Genomic DNA, 16,259 nt, shown 5'->3' with positions numbered 1-16,259 from the left:
TCTATCTATCTATCTATCTATCTATCTATCTATCTATCTATCTATCTATCTATCTATCTATCTATCTATCCTTTCAAACTACCCAAGTCCAAAACATACTTTTTTCACTTTATTTTTTCATGTTTTTTTTTCCCTTTTGGTCTATTTCTTCTTTTACAACTATGACTAATATGGAAATATGTTTTATACAATTGCACACATATAACCTGAATCAAATTGCTTGCCATTTTAGGAAGAGGGGAGAGAGGGAGGGAGAAAAATTTGGAACTCAAAATTTTGTAAAAATGAATGCTAAAAATTGTCTCTCTCTCTCTCTCTCTCTCTCTCTCTCTCTATATATATATATATATATATATATAGAAAACTGGAAAAAATATCGTTAAAAAACTACTCTAGCAGCAGCTAGGTGGTACAGTGAATAGAGAACCAGCCCTGGAGTCAGGAGGCCCTGAGTTCAAATCCAACCTCAGACATTTAACACAAAAACTAGTCATGTGACCTTGGGCAAGCCACTTAACCCCAATGGCCCTCCAAAAAGCAAAATAACAAAACAAAACTACTCTAGTAATGATAACATTCTTAAGTTACAGATAACACTTTCCAATATGAGAAGTAAAAAGTTTGACATTATTAAATCCCTTATAATTGGTCTTTCCTGTTTATCTTCTTGTGCTTCTCCCGATTCTTATAGGTCAAATTTTCCATTTAGTTCTGGTCTTTTCCTCACAAATACCTGAGAGTCTTTTAATTTATTATATTCATTTTTCCATGAAAGATTACATTCAGCTTTGCTGAGTAAGTTATTATTGGATGCAAACCCAACTCTTTTCTTTTCAGAATGTCATGTTCCTGACCCTTCAGGCTTTTAATGTAGAAGCCACTAAATCTTGTCTTATCCTGACTGTAGCTCCACAGTATTTAAATGGTTTCTTTCTAGTTATTTATAGTATTTCCCCTTTGACCTGGGAGTTTTGAAACTTAGCTATAATGTTCCTGTCAGTTTTCATCTTGGGATCCCTTTCAGATAGTGATAAGTGAATTTGTGAAATTTCCATTTTACTCTCTAATTCTTAATAATTTCTTGAACTATAGTGTCTAGTCTATTTTTTTTATCATAACTTTTAGGGAATCCAACAATTCTTATATTGTCTCTCCTTGATTCATTTTCTAAATCAGTTGTTTTTCTAATGAGATGTTTCATGCTCTCTTTTATTTTTTCATTCTTTTGATTTTGTTTTATTATTTCTTGGTGTCTTATAAAGTTATTAGCTTTCTCTTGCTCAATTCTATTTTTTTACTTTATCAAATGCTTTATTAACTTCTAGTTTACATCATTCATTTCCTTGAGATTCTGAGTTACAAATTTTCTCCCCGTTTTTCCCCTACCCACCACCTCAAAATAGCAATCCCACTGGATATCCCCTCCTCCAATCTGCTCTCTCCCATATCTTCCCCCATCTCCCCTCCGATTTTCCAGTAGGACAAGTTGGATCTTTATGCCCCAGTGCCTGTATATCTTATTTCCCAGTTACATGTAAAGTAATATTAATAATAGTATATATATATATATGTATATATATATATAAATATTTTAAACATTTGATTTTAAAACTTTGAATTCCAGATTAATTCCCTTCCTCCCTCATCACCCACCCTTACTGGGAAGATAAACAATTCAATATAGGTTGTACATGTGTAGCTATGCAAAACATTTCCACAGTGGATATATTGTAAAAGACTGACTATATCTCGCTCTATCCTATCCTACCTCCCACTTGTTCTATTCTCTACTTTGATCCTGTCCCTTTTCAAAAGTGGGTGCTTCCCAACTTCCCTCCCCCCCCAGCCTGCCCTCCCTTCCATCATCCCCCCTCTCATCCCCTTCCCCCCTACTCTCCTGTAGGGTGAGATACTCTATTTAGTGTGTATTTTATTACCTCCCTAAGCCAAATTCAATGAGAATAAGGTTGACCCATTCCCTTTTGCCTTCCTGTTCTTCCCCTCCATTGTAACAATTTTCCCTTGCCTCTTCTATATGACATAATTTACCTCATTCTGTCTATCCCCATCTCCTCTCATTATTTTCCTCTCTCACCTCTTAATTTCACATTTTAAGTATCTTCCCTTCCTATTAAATTGGTGCTGTGCCCTCTATCTATGTATACCTGTACACAAAAATACACTCACATATGTATTCATATGTCCATAAACCCTCCTATACACACACACACACATATAAGACATTTCTATTCCCTTCAACTGTTCTCATACTGAGAAAAGTTTGATAAGTTACAATTATTGTTTTTCCATGTAGGGATGTAAATAGTTCAACTTTGATAAGTTCCTTATGATTTCTTTTCCCTGTTTACCTTCTCATGCTTCTCTTGCTTCTTGTATCTGAATGTCAAATTTTCTATTCAACTCTGGTTTTTTCATCAAGAATGCTTGAAAGTCCTCTATTCCATTGAATGACCGTATTTTCCTCTGAAACATGATACTCAGTTTTGCTGGGTGGGTGATTCTTGGTTTTAATCCCAGCTCCTTTGACCTCAAGAATATCATATTCCAAGCCCTTCAATCCCTCAGTGTAGAAGCTGCCAGATCTTGTGTTATCCTGATTGTGTTTCCACAATATTCAAATTGTTTCTTCCTGGCTCCTTATAATATTTTCTCCTTTATCTGGGAATTCTGGATCCTGGTTATAATATTTCTAGGAGTTTTCTTTTTGTGATCTTTTTCAGGAGGTTATTGGTAGATTCTTTCAACCTCTGTTTTTCCCTCTGGTTCTAAAACATCAGGGCAATTTTCCTTGAAAATTTCTTGAAGGATGATTTCTAGGTTACTTTTTTGATCATGGATTTCAGGTAGTCCAATAATTTTTAAATTATCTCTCCTGGATCTATTTTCCAGGTCAGTGGTTTTCCCAGTGAGATATTTCACATTGCCTTCTATTTTTTCATTTGTTTGTATCTGTTTAATACTATCTTGATTTCTCATAAAGTCACTAGCTTCCTTTGCTCCAATCTAATTCTGAAGGAATGATTCTCCTCATTGAGCTTTTGAGATTCTTTTTCCATCTGGCAAATTTGACTTTTTAAGGCATTCTTCTCCTCATTGCCTTTTTGAGCCTCTTTTGCCATCTGAGTTAGTCTATTTTTTAAGGTGTTATTTTCTTCAGTAAGGTTATTGACTCTCATTTCATTATTTTCTTGCATTGTTCTCACTTTTCTTCCCAGTTTTTCCTCCACTTCTCTTATTTGGTTTTCAAAATCCTTCTTGAGGTCCTCTATGGCCTATAACCAGCTCATATTTTTCTTGGAAGCTTTTGGTACAGGAGTTGTGACTTCATTGTCTTCCTCCTTTTCCATGCTTTGATCCTTTTTGTCCCCAAAATAGGAGTTTAAAGTTGGATTGCTCTGCTTGCTTTGCTTCCTCTGCTTGCTCATGTTGCCACTCAATTACTTGACTTTTGAGCTTTTTGCCACAGTAGGACTCTGCTACCAGACAGGGGAGCTTTGTCCCAATTGCTGGGGTTTTCGCAGCTGCTGGAGCTATTACTTGGGTGCCCTCTCTGAGCTTCCACATGCTCTGGCAAGCTGGTCACACATCCCAGGACTTCAACCCTAGACAGAAATCCAGATCCAAGCAGGTTAAAGCAAGAACAATTACCCCTCAGACTGGTCACTTGGTCCCCCTACAATCTGCAAGCCAGGAGCTGAAGCTGCCACGTGGCGGCGGCTGCACGGCCACAATGCCTCAGCAGCTTCTCCCTCCAGGGAGTAAAGGCTGGACCACAATCCCAAACTACTGGATCCCAAAGTTTACACCACACTGACCTCTCACTTTGTCCTATGTATCTATGTGTTGATAATTCTGGAAACCACCACAGCTACTGGTGATCTGAAGTCCCTCCAGCCAGTGGCTGTTCAGGCTGCCCTGAGGCTAAAACCTCTGGCTTGTGAGGGGCTGGGCTCAGCTCCCAGAGTGCTGAGCTGGCCCCTTCCTGCTGGCCTGCCAGGCTGTCTTCAGCAGGAGGTTAGCTTCTCTCTGTCATTTTGTGGGTTCTGGAACTACAAAGTTTGTCTAGAGTTATTTTTAAAATGAATTCGAGGAAGTGGCAGCTGGAGCCATGCATTAGTCCTGTTTCTCCTCTACCACCTTGACCTCAATTCTAATTTTTAAGGAGTTATTTTTTTTTTTTGCAAATTTTTGGTTCCCCTTTTCCAACTGGTTGACTTTGTTGTCATAATTTTCTTGCATTACTCTTATTTTCCCCCTATTTTCCTCAGTTTCTCTTATTTGATTTTTAAAGTCCTTTTTAAGCTCTTGGAAGAATGCCTTTTGGTATTGTGACCATTTTACATTTTTCTTTTAAGTAGAAGTAGCTATTTTGACTTCACTATCTTTTTCTGAGTTTGTTCAGATCTTCTTTATCAGGAACTATCTATGATCAGATTCTTTTTTGCTTATGTATTTTTAGTGGCTTATTTCTTGGCTGTTAACTTTATGTTAGAGTTGGACTCTAGTCCTGAGTTGTGGGGGATAAGGTCTCAGGCTTCAGATTGTTCATGCTGTTGTTTTCTGATCTCTATATGGGGGCCTGACCTCAGATACTACTGTCCAGGCTCTTACTCTCTCTTTGGTCCCTCCTATGGCTGCAAGCTTTAGCTCACCCTTTTGCCCCAGAACCAAAATCAGGGCAAAGGATTCTGTTTTTCTGCAAGTGATCACAGCCAATAGGGTCTCTGCACCTCTGAAACTACAGTGACCAGAATGTGCTTACTCCTCCTTGCCCAGAGTCACAGCCTGGGACCATGTCTGGTCAGCATACCTGGGTCCCATGTCTAGGACCAGTGGAGGGCCTTGCAATCTTCCCCTAATCAATCATCTCACCCCCACACTGCCCATGGGACCAAAGTTTCTGAAGCTAAGGCTGCTGCCACTAGGACTTGTTTGTTTATTCAGTTATCTCCCTCAGGTATTTGCACTTCAATCAGGCCAGACTCCCCCATTTCCCCCACCAATCATTTTCCTAGTGTCCTCCCAAATTGTCTTAGGCTAGATAACTGCTTTACCTAGACTTTTACTTATTCTTGCCACTGTAAAGTTCATTTTGAAGCATTATTTTAAATTATTTGTAGGAAAATTTGGTAGAGCTAGGATCAGGAATGGGGAACCTATAGCCTTAGGTGTGACCTTTTCACTGAGTCCAAGTTTTAAAGAACAAATCCTTTTATTAAGAGGATTTATTCTTGGAAATTTGGATTCAGTCAGATGATCACACTTGAGGACCTAGAGGGCCACATGTGGCCTTGAGGCCACAGGTTCCCTACCCCTGAGCTAGGTAATTTCCAGCCTTATTCTGCCATCTTACAAGAATTTTCTCCCAGTATTTTTAAAATTTATTTTTAGCTTTCAACATTCATTTCCCAAAGATTTTGTGTTACAGGCCTGAAGCTCTATCCACTTCACCACTCAGATGCCCTTTATGAGAAGGTTGAGTCAACAAAAATGGCAATACCACTTAGTTTACTTATTCACTTGCCATACCAATAAAACTTCTAAAATATGATTTTATGCAACTAGAAACAGTACTAAGAATATTAACCTGGAGTTTTTTCCCACAAGTAGTTTATTATTATTTTTTACTGTTTATTGAACAATAGGTTATTTATTTCCATTGTTTCTGATTATCCCTTGGCTAGTCTGCTTCATTGATTTAACTCTTTATTGTTTAACCAATACCAGAGTGTTTTGATAACTGCTGCTTTATAGTAGGTCTGTCTAAAATTTGAATTCCCTCTTCATCTTTACTTCTTTTTATTCCTTAATATGATAGTCTAGATATTTTATTTTTCCAAATGAATTTTATATTATGTTATTGCATTTTATAAAGTATTCCTTTGATAATTTGATCATGGCATTAAAACATTAAATGATCATTGATAGTATTGCTATTTTTATTATATTGGCATAGTAAAGTCATAAGCACTTAATATTCCTCCATTTATTCAAGTTGGTCTTTATTTCTTTAAGAAACACCTTGTAAATGAATCCACACAGGTATCTTGTGTACTTTGGTAGATTGCTCCAGATATTTTGTGCATTTTTTGCAGTTATTGGGAATGGGATTTTCCTGTAATTCTTTCCTTGATTTTGTTATTATAATATAGAAATGCTGGTTTTGGGGAGGTTTATTTAGTAGCTTGCAACTTTGCTGAATCTATTGTCTCAATTAGTCTCTTCACTGATTCCCTAAGATTTTGTAAGTAAACCATCATATCATCAGCACATATGGATAGTTTTTTCTCTTTACCTTTTTTAAGCTTTAAGGTTCTTTCTCAATTTATTGTTATTGCTAACACTTTCAGAACTATATAAAACAATAGTGGAGAGAGAGAGAGTGGGCATTCTTGCTTTACTGTTGTATTTACTGGAAAAGCTCCATTGCATATGATGCTTGCTTTGTTTTGTTGTTGTTGTTGTTGTTGTTTTGGACATATCCTTAATAACCTTAAAAAAGATCCCCTTCTGTTTATACTTTGTAGGGTTTTTAGCACAAATAAATGTACTTTATTTAAGACTTTTTTTTTGCATTTATTGAGATAATCAAATGACCTTGGATATTTCTGTTTTTAATATGATGAGGTTGCTTATTTTCCTAATATTGAACCATCTTTCATCCCTGCAGAATATAAATCCAACTTGTTAACAAATAATTTACTGACTTCACCGTAGTTTTGACAAGATTTTATTTAAAAAATTTCAAGTAGTATCCATTAATGATACTGGTCTACAGTTGTCTAATGTTTTATCTTTCCTTGATTCGAGTATTAGGACTATATTTGTCTAACAAATGGAATCTGGAATATTTTCTCAATTTTTGAGGTAATTTGTGCAGTATTGATCCAAATTATTTTAAAATTTTGATAGAATTATCTTGTGAATCCATCATATATGTATTTTGTTTATACATAATTTCTTGCATCTTATTTCATTAAACTATGAGATCCTTAAGTATAGGGATTATATTTTGCCTTTCTCTGTACCCTATGGACTTAGTATAATGCCTAACACATTGAAGGTTTTTTAATAAATGCTTGTTTACTTGACAATTTAATCTGTATCAGTAGGGAACTGAAGGCCCGTGAAGTTTGCACAGATAGAAATAGAATGTGATACACCAAGAGAAGTGAAAATGCCCCAAGTGCCCTGTAGGACAGAGAGAACAGGTAAGCAGAAACTCCCTAAGAACATTGGGGGACAGCAATATATGCAATGGGATGAAGAAACATGCCTATGTATTGCACTGCTGCCAATGAAATTCAATCTTGCTAATTTTGAGTAATTGATGGCTGATGTTGGATTCAGACTCCATGCCGGCAACTAGCCCCTGACTTTGTGACTGAAACTGCTGGGCTTTCAGGGAGTGCTGTTGGAGGTGCTGTCATGCAGGTTTGACTAGAAACTGAAGTAGCTGAGTTAAGGCCATTAAAGACTTCAATTGTAGATGTGGTCCAGATCAGTAGTCCCAAGACTGGCAGCTATTGTGTCCTATCAACAGTGCTTCTGTTTTCTGCCTATCATCTACTGTCTAAAGATATAGCCATTACTAATTTTTGTTTTTAAAAGTGCAGTTAAGCTGAAATATGTAAAGATCATTCTGGCTAGTGACTAAACCCCAGCATATCCCTTATATAAAAGAATATATTATACTGATTATTCATCCTTATCTTTTTTTCCCTCTTATATTCTGCCCCTGTTCCACCCTTTTGGCATTTCTGTCTGTCTCTCTTTTCCATTTACATTACTGTAAATATTGTAGATATAGTTTTCTGGTATATATATAACTTTTGCATTTGGTTCATATAAGTTTTCTTCTGTTAATTCATAATATTTGTAATTTTTGTGGTATAGTAATATCCCATTTCACTTACATACCGCAATTTAAATCATTTAAAAATTATTCTAATTTTTCAATTAACAAACTTATTTTTTTTTATTATTCTGTCCCTCTTTTCCACTACCCCATGAACAACAACCAAAAAAAACCCCTGAAACCAAAAAATAGCTGAAAATACAGCTACATAGTCTGGCAAAATAAATTCCCACATAATCCAGCTCTAAAAAAGTATATTAGTATATCTTTCTGTATTTCAAAGACATTGCTTCTTTTGAAGGAGGTGAATGTCAGCTTTTACTGATTTTGTTTTACACTCCTGGTTTTTCATTGTATTGATCAGAGTGCTAAAGTCTTTCAAAATTATTTTTCTCTATGATGTTATTGATGTATAAATTTTTCTCCTAGTTCTCACTTTGTTCTGCATCAGTTCAGAGGTATTCCCAGTTTTATCTGAAAATGCCTTTCATCATTTTGTCTGGCAAACTCTCCCATTTCATTCATATTCCATAATTTGTTTAGCTATTCTCCAACTGATGAGCATCATCTCAATTTTTATCCACCATGAAAAGAATTGCTCTAAATACTTATGTACATATAAGTTTCTTTGATTTCTTTAGTTTATAGACCTTGTAGTGGAATATCTGGGTCAAGGGATTTGCACGACTTAGTATCTTTTTGAGCATAGTTCCAATTTGTTTCCAAGGATAGCTGAGGCAATCCACAGTACCACAAAAAGGTACCAATAGGTTACCTGTTTTCCCATGCTCCTCCAATATTTGTCATTTTCCTCTTTGCCATCTTTCCAATCTTTCCATCTTTGCCAATATGATGGGTGTTAAATGTAACCTCAAAGCTGCTTTAATTAGCATTTCTTTAATTATTATTTAGAACATTTTTTCATATGGTTGCTAATAGCTTGGAATTTTTTCCTTTGAAAACTACCTGTTCATATATTTTGACCATTTACCTACTGGGAAATAACTCAGTCTTACAAATTTGAATCAGAGAAACTTGTTGCAAAGATTTTTCTGCCAGTTACTTGTTTTCCTACTCATTATTAAATGAAATTAGGTTTGTGTAAAACCTTTTTAATTTTATAGAATTAACCACTTTAATTTTTCTATTACTATTACTAAAAATTTTTAATTTTTCTATTACTTAGCCATAAACTCTTCCCTTAGCCATAGATCCAAAAAGTAATATCTTCCTTGTTCCTCTAATTTGTTTATGATGTGACTTTATATAGATAGATCATATATTCTTTTGGGGCTTCTCTTGGTTTATTTTGTGATATGTTGACCTAAACATAATTTCTGCCAGGTTATTGTTAGTTTTTCCAGCAATTTTTGTCAGTTGAGTAAAATAATAAAGTCCTTCCCCTTGTAACTGGGGTTTGCGTGTTTGTTAAAATACTGTATGTTGTGTGCCTGTGTTCCACTGATCAATCTGTTTTTTTAAACTAGTACCCAATCATTTTAACTAGTCCTGATAGACTATACTACTACCCACTTTCTTCTTTTTTCATTATTACACTTAAGATTCTTGACCTTTTGTTCCTCCATATATATATATACATATATACGTATACATACACACATATATATACATACACACACATATATATATACATATATATTTTCTAATTCTATAATATTCTTTTGGTAGTTGGTTAGTGCAACATTGAATAAATTAATTCAGATACATCGTAATTTTTATCAATTGGCTTTATCTACCCATGAACAATGAATGTTTATTCAATTTTTAGGTCTATCTTTATTTCTGAGAAGAGTGTTTTGTAAATGGATTAATTTTATTTATGAGTAAATCTTGGTAAATACACTTCCATAATTTATTCATTCTGTAATTATATTTTGAATGGAATTCCTTTATATCTTCCTGTTGGGTTTTTTCTTTTTTTTTTTTTAAGCACTTGGGGTTAAGTGACTTGCTCAAGGTTACATGGCCAGTTATTTCTGGGTGTGGTGCTAAGTATCTGAGCCTGGATTTGATCCCCAGGTCATCCCGACACTGGAGCCGGTGCTCTTATTTGCTGAGCCACCTGGCCGCCCCTTGGGTTTTTTCTTTATGCATTATACAGGAAAGCTGATGATTGATATTTATTTCCTTCAATTTTGCTGAAAGTTATTGTTATAATTTTCAGTTGGCTGTCTAGAATGTCCTAAATCAGACTTGCACAATTTGGCAGTAGGTAGGGGCCAAAATTAAAATAGACTAAACTTCTTTGGGCTGCAGGTAGGTTAGACTAGAGACAGACTGAGGATAGTTGGTTGCGGTGGGTCATGTGACAAACAGGACAGTGTGCAGTGGCAACCCTACATTTTTTGTAGGCTGTATAAATCCTTTGGAAGCATACCATGTTGTGCAGGCCTGTCCTAAGTACACTATCATAGCATCTGTAAAAAGCAACAATTTTGTTTCTTCTTTTTCTATACTTATTCCTTTAATTTCTTTTTCTTGCCTTATTACTCATTATAATTTCTTATACTATGTTAAATAGTAGTGGTAATAATGGAAATTTTTGTTTTATCCCTGGTCTTACTGAAAAGGCTAAACTTTTCTGCATTGCATATAATGTTTCTTCTTGGATTTAAATAGATATTGTTTACTATATTAAGAAAGATCTATTTTTATTGTTTTTAGAATTTTAATATAAATGGGTGTCGAATTTTAATGAAAGTCTTACAGCATTTATTGATATAGTCATAGTTTTTATTTATATTAATTTATTCTGTTAATGACCTTATGTTGAGCCAAACCTGAACTAATATAAATCCAACCTTGTCAGAATATATAATTTTTCTATTATATTTGTAGTCTACTTGTTAATATATTACTTAAAGTTGTGGTGTCAACATTCTTTAGGGACACTAGTTTTCCTGTTTTGTCTCTTCTTAGTTTAGACCACATTTTTTTATTAGGTAATGATCAGACCATATTAAAACCATATTTCTATCATAGAAAGAGATTAAAAGGGTGCCTTCTTTACTTATTATTGAAAATAGTTTATGTAGTATTGCAATTGTTCTTTGACTATATGATAGCATGTACTTACAAATCCTCCTCATCCTAGAGTCTTTTTCCCCTTGATAATTCATTTAAGGTTTGTTCAATTTCATTTTCTGATATTGAGTTACTCTATTTCTTCTTTTGTTAATCTGCATACTTTATATTTTGATTATTATTCATTTATTCCAAGGTCATGCTTTTGTTTCTGATAACTTCCTGAATTTCTTCAATTTAACTTCCTTTTCATTTTTCACATGAAAAATTTTTCTCTCCATTTTAAAATCACACTAGTAATTTAAAAAGTTTTTTTTTGTTTTTTTGGAGGGCAACTGGGGGTAAGTGACTTGCCCACGGTCACATGGCTAGTTTTTTTGTGCGTGTGTTAAGTGTCTGAGGTCACATTTGAACTCAGGTCCTCCTGACTCCAGGGCCAGTGCTCTATTCACTGTGCCACCTAGCCGCCCCAGTAATTTTTTTAACTAGTGCTTTTAAAAAAAATTCTAGTTTTATTTATCAATTCTATAGTCTTTCTGATGTCAATTTTGGTAATCTCTTCTTTAATTTTCAGAATTTCTGCTTCATGTATGATTTTTTTAACTGCCTACATTACTTTGTTTTAAATAATTATGAACTTTGGAGACACCAAATGAGTATATACATAAGCACTGTTGAAGAGGAGAGAACTGTATATGAAACAGTGAAATCATTCTTCACCTGGAGTCCAGCATCTTTTTGTTAGGAGGTGAGTAGCATAGTTTATGTAGATCCTCAGGAATCATGGCTAGTTTAACATTGATCAGGGTTCTTAAATCTTTCACAGTTGTTTGTCTTTACAGCGTTCTTGTTATTGCATAAATATTTCTCCTGGTTCTAATCATTTCACTTTACATCAGTTCACACAAGTTTTCTAAGGTTTCTCTGAAACTGTCCCTTTTACCATTCCTTATGATGCAATACTATTCCTTTACATTCATATATCATAATTTGTTCAACTCTTCCTCGATTGATGGATTCCTTTTTAGTTTTCAGGGTTTTCTTGCCATTATAAAGAGACTTGATAATAACATTTTTGTATTGATCCATTTCCTCTTTCATTGTTTTAAGCTAAAGTCTGATTTAGTGAGATTGCTGGTTCAATGACTTTTTGGATATTGTTCCAGATTGCTTTCCCAAATTGCTAAACCAAACCTCCACCAACAGTGCATTAAAATGTTTTTTTTTCCCACAGTCCCAACACTTGTCAATTATGCCAATTTAATGGGTATCAAATAGAACTTCAAATTTGCTTTAATTAGCATTTCTCTAATTATTAGTGATCCAAAACATTTTTAATATGGTTGTTGATAGCTTGGATTTTTTTTTTTAAATCTGTCTGTTCCATATCCTTTGACCATTTATCAACTGGGGAGCTCTCTTATTTTTCAAAATGTAAATCACATCTTTAGTTTGGACATAATAAGACCTTTATGAGATTGATACTGTACATATTTTTGCATAATATTTCCTTCTGAGTTTAACTGCATTGGTTTTATTTGTACAAAACCTTTATGTAATCAAAATTGTCCATTTTATTTTTTGTGATCCTTTCTACTTCTACTTTGCTGATGACATCTTCCCCTCTCCATATATTGGAAAGGTAGTTTCTTTTATGCTCCTCTAACTTGTTTATGATGTGACATTTTATATATCCAAGTCATACATCCATTTGGAACTTATCTTGATGTATGGGGTAGGATGTTTAAACCTAATTTCTATTGGACTATTTTCCAATTTACTCAACAGTTTTTGTTGACTATTGAATCTTTGCTCCATAGGATAAGATGCTTAGGGTATTGTCCTAATGCCATAAGACATAAGGGTTTTGGATTTATGAAACACTATACTGTGTTTGTTTGGTTCTATGTGTTGTGTATCTAATCTCCTCTACTGATCAACCTATTTTTTTAACCAGCACCAAATCATTTTGAAGATTAGTACTTTGTGGTATAATTTAAGATCTGCTATTGCTAATCCTGTCTCTTTTTTTTTTCATTATTCTACTTGAAATTCTTTTTTTTTTTCTTTTTTGGAGGGGGGAAGGCAGGGCAATTGGGATTAAGAGAGTTTACCCAAGGTCACATGGCTAGTAAGTGTTAAGAGTATGAAGTTGAATTTGAACTCTTGTCTTCCCAACTCCAGGGTGGTTTTCTGTTCACCCAGCCGCCCCTCTACTTGAAATTCTTGAGGTTTTGTTCCTCCAGATAATTTTCTTTACAATTTTTCTACAGCTGGACAAACTAATCTTTTGTTTTTTTGATTGGTATTGTCAATGGATAAGTAAGTTAATTTAGGTAGTATGATGAATTAGCCTACCCATCAGCATTTCTCGAATTATTTAAGGTTGTCTTTTTCATAATGTGTTTTGTAGTTGTATTCATGTAACTCCTGTCTCTTGGTAGGTAGATTCCCAAATATATTATACATTTTGTGGTTATTTTGAAAAGAATTTTTACTTCTCTCTCTCCTGGTGGGTTTTTGCTAGTTACATACAAAATTCTTATGACTGGGGTGGCTAGGTGGTGCAGTGAGTAAAGCTCCAGCCCTGGAGTCAGGAGGACCAAGTTCGGTTCTGGCCTCAGACTTAACACCCACACAAAAAAACTAGCCGTGTAACCTTGGACAAGTTGCTTAACTCCAATTGCCCTCCAAAAGGCAAAAAAGGAAAAAATGCTTATGACTTATTTTATATCCTGCAACTTCTCTGAAGCTATTGTTTTGATTAATTTTAATTGATTCTCTAGAGATCACTATGTAAACCATCATATTTGCAAGAACCAACATTTCAATTTTCCCTTTGCTAAGGCTACTTCCTCAATTTCCATTGTTGTCTCATAGCTACTGCTAGAATTTCTAGTATTATATCAAATATTGGAAATAATAAAAATCTTTGCTACATCCTCATTTTATAGAAAAGTTCAATAGTTTAATCTTATGTGTAATGCTTTTTCTGGATTTATATGCATATTGCTTACCATATTAAGGAAAAAATTTATTATTATGTTTTTGAATTTTTTTAACCGAAATGTTTAAAATTACATTTTGTTAAAATCTTTTCTGTATCCATTGATGCAATTATTTTATTGTTATTTTTATTGTTTATTATATTGATCATTTTCCAAATTTTGAACCAACCCTGAATTCCTGATAATACAACCAACTTGGCCATAGTGCAAAAGGTCTTTGATATGTTCCTATAGCCTCTGTGCCAATATTTTAACATTTTCATATCAATATTTGTTAGAAATATTGTTCCAGTTTCTTCTCTGTTGTTTATTAGAGTGGAACTACATTTTAAAATTAGTCAAGTCCCCTATCCCTCTTAAAATAAGTGATGAACTGCTAAGCCCTCATGACTTAACAAGGTGAGAATGTGTCTCTGACAGTCAATCTAGATTTCAGACTAAATGTGAAAATGAAAAGTCTCTGCTCATTTTCAAATGTTTTAGAAAGGCACTAGAAAAAGTGAAATGACACCAGATAGGAATCCTGTTCAGAATGGCTGAAGAAACTTGGTAAGGTCCTGTGGAGGGGGCTACATAAAATGAAAGAACTAATTCAGATCGAGAAATTCAAGTAAATGGAAAGGAAAGAGCTTTCTAGTTCCACCTCTAAGAATGATCTAATTGGAGCAGCCCCTTCCCTCCCCACCCCCCACCCCAGGTCATGGGAGGACCTCATGAACTTTGGAGTTCTGGAGCACTTCCAATCTTTTTTTCAGGGTTCTAGGATTGGCTGATGGTAGTGTCTGCCTCAGGGCCCAAGGACAAACTGAATCACAGGAAGAAAACAGATTTAAGGTTCTAAAAGGATTCCATGCCAAAAAAAAACAAAAATAAAAACCAACTATTTCACAGGCAAGTGGAATATTTTGAGCACTCAAACAAGATATTATTCGGCTGGTGTGTTACCTTTTTTTCCCCCATATGGGCTCTCTAAGCTCGATGCGACTTTCCTTGGCCTTTGTATGTACTTATGAGAGATTGTCATAGGCTTTTGGAGGGATGTTTTATACTAATTTCTGTTATATTTCCTTACTATCTATATATCTTTCTAAAGCTAATTAAGTCTGGCTTACTAGTTTATTATCAACTCATAACATCAGGAAGTATACCAGTGGGGACTCATGAATTATGGCATTAGGATAAAACCTTTCAGGATTTATTCCTAGAACCTGAAAAAAGTTAAAGCACTTATGCTTTGGGGACCCACCCAGTCAGTGAGTGTCATAGCTCTCAACCATGTGCCATATTTTTTTTTTTGTATCATGATTTTATTTGTGCCATAGCAGAAATTTGCTAAGATTCCTTCTACTCCTGCTTCTTTATTATGGGATTGATTGTTCTTCAAATGTTTGGAAGAATTTTCTTATAAATCCATTTGGTTGTGGGTTTTTTCCTCTTGACTGATCTAAGTTATCTATTTCTTATTCAGTTAATCAGAGCATTTCATAATTTTGTAAACATTCCTCCATTTAAATTACTAGCCTCATTGGCACATAACTGTACAAGATAATTTCTAATAATTTCCTTTTTCCTCATAGTTGTGAATTCCTTTTCTTTCTTTAACTTTTAATACTGGCTAGTAATACTGATTGGGTTAATACTTTAAGTTAGTCAATGATTTATCTATTCCCTCCTCCCCTGAAATAGCTCCTAGTTTTATTAATTCAATGGGCTCTTTGGTTTCAATTTTGCTAATTTCTTCTTTGGTTTTCATAATTTCTAGTGTTTAGCTGAGGTTTCAAAATTTTGTTGCCTTTTTAAAAATTGCATGCCCATTTCATTGATATGTTCATTCTCTCTTTTTTTAATTAAAGTGCTTAGAGATATAAGGACTACTTTGGTGACATCTCAGAAGTTTTACTGTTATTCCCTTTCCATCATTATCTTTGGTAAAATTGTCTTGTTTTTGTGATTTGTTCTTTAAGTTACCAGTTCTTTCAGATTTAAGTCTCCAATTAATTTTAATCCTTTTTTCAATGACTTTACTGAATATGATTTTTATTACAGTGTGATCAGTAAAATATGTAATACTTCTGCTTTACTGCATTAATAAGGTTTTTCATTTTCTAGTACATGATCAATTTTTAAAAGGTGCCAGGCACATCCAAAATATATTCATACATACATATTCCTATTATTTGCCAGAGATCTATTATCTCTGTCTTTTATAAAACTGTATTTAGATTCACAACTGTTTATTTGTGTAAGTCTCAAAGGGGTACTCTGAGATACCTTGCTATAATAGTGTTAAATGTTTATTTCTCCCTGTAACTTAACTTTTCCTTTAA

At 34.3% G+C, this 16,259-nt stretch overlaps 1 long non-coding RNA gene across 2 annotated transcripts in view; it reads left to right on the top strand.

The window, feature by feature from the left end:
- Window positions 1-14,820, top strand: part of LOC138175303 (uncharacterized) — a 23,587-nt gene extending 8,767 nt beyond the window's left edge. For both annotated transcript variants that reach the window (XR_011171968.1, XR_011171969.1), the window contains 3 exons: window positions 7,134-7,232; window positions 11,499-11,672; window positions 14,688-14,820. This is a non-coding gene — a long non-coding RNA (uncharacterized lncRNA). The remainder of the gene's footprint in view (window positions 1-7,133; window positions 7,233-11,498; window positions 11,673-14,687) is intronic.
- Window positions 14,821-16,259: the final 1,439 nt, after the last annotated feature.

Source organism: Petaurus breviceps, unplaced genomic scaffold, assembly GCF_028583685.1.
Source record: "Petaurus breviceps papuanus isolate PSGF00001 unplaced genomic scaffold, PetGlider_PUasm1.0 77, whole genome shotgun sequence".
NCBI lineage: Eukaryota > Metazoa > Chordata > Mammalia > Diprotodontia > Petauridae > Petaurus > Petaurus breviceps.
This window is presented reverse-complemented; position numbering and strand designations above follow the sequence as displayed.